A 3446-nucleotide genomic window follows, 5' to 3' on the forward strand; every position below is an offset into this window, starting at 1 on the left:
TTATTATCAGTTACATTCAGAATGTTTTATTGATATGTTTTTATAATGCAAGAGAAACATATATTCACATATTATGTTGTATGATACATTGAACATTTGCTGTGCCAAAAGTATTTGTGTTCACTAAGAAGTGAGGACCCTACGCCAGGAGACGCTGAGTAGCTGCGGCCGAAGCCGTCACCTTTGCTCTTATTATGCTTTCCGGGGACAAGTGTGGCAGACCATATTAACAATATTGGATTATCATTGATATTTGGGAACACAATTTGATTTCTTGAGCGTAAGAAATGGAAGTTGCTATCTGTGAACACATTGGTTATGAACGAAACACAAAGAAAATAAGAACATTAGATCTATCTGTTTGTATACCAAGAGCTTTTTCCCCCTTATAGGGGAGGTAGCTAAGTCAAAGGCACCTATTCCCACCCATTTCACTCCCCTCTACCCCTCCCATCTCAGCTCCTCGTGGATGACGGGTCATCCATGCATCCGCCAACTACCCTGAGTCAAATGCAATGCAGCAAGGCACAGAACATTGGAAAGTTGTTTCAATATATTAAGAGGAATCAACTGGGTAATGTCTGTTCATTGAAGGAAGATAATGACGATATGATATTTATTGAGAAATATGAATCACTTGAAACGCTTTACGTGTGTCTGATAAAAACGAACCAATGGCTGGGTTCAGTGACGTCACAACTACGTCAGGTTCAGTGACGTCACAACTACGTCACAACTCTGGGATGTCTTGTGTACTTGATATCCATTGTGATAGTTGAATTCTTAAACATGAAGTTCGGGGTGACCTAAGCCGTATACGCAATAACAAAGAACAATCCTATGATTTAACTAAATACGTTTGATATTTGTAACAATTTGTGGGAACCCCAGATGGTCCAACTTTTAAGAATATGATCGTAACTTTGAGTTCAACTCTTGGAAAGCATTTTAGATGTGCTTTAATACACGGTTTCCATTTTTGTGATTTTTTTTTTCTTTATCTTTTTTCACCAAGGATGTGAAGAAGTGGTGGAACAACCAGGATTACATCGAAACCAAACTACAAGAATGTGAGTAAAAATGGAAATGGTATTCACGCATGTACCTTATTGTACTTGATGTGTATCTTTGTAGACAAACATATGCATCCATGTACTGAATGTTGTGAATGTAAAGACGTATACTGTGCATGCACTTATGTCGTGAGTGATGTTTCTTACCTATTACCCCCAGAAATCAATGATAGTATACTTTTAGCAAACGTTTCTTCAAGGTGTGTGAAAAGCATGTTTGTTTAATAACTGCAGTATTGGAAATTTATCGTTGTAAAATCTAATACAGTAACAAAATTAATTAATTTTTATTAATTTTTTCTCTTGCTTTGCGATGCTAAGTAAAGTATGTAATACGAAATTTAATTTTTTTTTTACAAACTTGAAAGAAAAGCTATATGGACAGCGTTCTTTATGTATGATCTATATGATTATATATTTGAGATATCCTAAAGTAAAACACTGTTTCATCACATACTTGAAAGTATCCATGGTATGTGGCAACCTTTCAACAACCTTTTGTATAACATTTGCTTTCTGGGAGGTATACGTAGATAAAATTTATATTTATATGTAATGTATATAGAATGTGAGCATGTCCGTCTGTCTGCCTGACTGCCTATCTGCCTCTCTACTTGCCAAGATGTCTGCCACTCTACCTGCCTGCCTTCTTCCTTAATTGTTTCACTAATTGCCTCTTTGTCTACCCTATTTGTATAAACGTATGTGCATATATATATATATATATATATATATATATATATATATATATATATATATATATAGTGAATATACATACATATATATATTTATATTATATATATATATATGTATATATATATAATATATATATATACACACATATATATGTATGTATGTTTGCTCACACAATGCCGCGCGCACATACACGAACACACACACATGTGTATATATATATATATATATATATATATATATATATATACATATATGTATATATACATACATATACCCAAGGCTTTTTCCCCTTCCAAGGGAGGTAGCCAAAAAAGGAAAGGCATAAAAACACTCCCACCCATTTCATCCCTAAATACACTCCACACCCCTCCCACCCACCCTCTCATCTGAGCACCTCCTGGATAACGGGTCATCCCTACACCCTGCCCACCACCCTGTGTGTGTGCGTGTATGTGCGCGCGGCATTGTGTGAGCAAATATAATATATATATATATATATATATATATATATATGGTGATGCAAGAGTGCTGCCGGACTTTTCATCTTCGTGGCGCGACGTGGGATGCCCCGAAAAGTTCCAAATGTCCGCACATATTTTGCTGTATGTTGATATTTGGCATATGGTTTTTGATCAAAACTGCCTCCAAACATTTTAATTTTCTTTTGTCGTTGGTCTTTGAAATTATGACTGTGTTTTCGTTTAATTGGTCTCGTGATATGATAGTGTTGTGTGTTTTTGTGATGTGATTTTTGATAGCGCCGTTTTGCATGTGAAATGTCAGTCTTTGTGTTAATGTTTGCGTTGTGTGGCCTATGTACTCTTCGTTGCAAAGCACACCGTCTTTGTTACGTTTGCATGAGTACTTATACACAACGTGGTCTTGTTTTAATTTGTCTCTAGTGGGCAGTCATATTATTTTTCATAAACAAGAGACGAAGTTTTCGGGATTGCGATAATAAATAATTAAATGAAGTTTATCCTCTTGTTTTTTGGGTTTACAGTTCTTGTATATTATATCTTTCAGTACTTTTTCATCTGCTTTATAAGCAGGGGGCATTGTATTTTGGTAAAAAACGTTTAATTTATTCACCTTATTATCTACCTTAATATTGTTGCTATTGGCTTTTTCCATGTTGATTTTAATCTCTTTGTCAATGTCTGTCACTGTGAATCCATTATTAGTAAGGATTTGTTTCACTCTATGTAGTTGTTGGTGGAGGAGGAGCCAATGGGAAGAAATTTTAAAGTCTCTTGTGACATAAGTACGTACCTCGCTCATTTTATATTTGGAAGGGCATTCACTCGATCCATTCAGACATCTTCCTGAGTTGCTTGGTTTTCTGTATACACTAGTGATTAATGCACCTTCTGAGCCATATACCCAAACATCTAGAAAGGGAATTATGTTATTAATACTCTTCTCTACGGTAAAAGTAAGGCATGAGTTTTCTTCCATTTTGTTTTTAAGGCATTCTAATTGTTCCTCTCCTTCAATAACTACGAAGATGTCGTCAATGTATCTAAGGGTACATATTGGGTTTCTGGCTTTCTAAAGTGCTGAGGACGTGGTTTTCAAGATGGCACATGTAGGCCTGAGAATATAGTACATTTCACATGCAAAACGGCGCTATCAAAAATCACATCACAAAAACACACAACACTATCATATCACGAG

The sequence above is a fragment of the Oratosquilla oratoria genome, chromosome 6, assembly GCF_046742065.1.
Source record: "Oratosquilla oratoria isolate Oo_2021 chromosome 6, ASM4674206v1, whole genome shotgun sequence".
Classification (NCBI taxonomy): Eukaryota; Metazoa; Arthropoda; class Malacostraca; order Stomatopoda; family Squillidae; genus Oratosquilla; species Oratosquilla oratoria.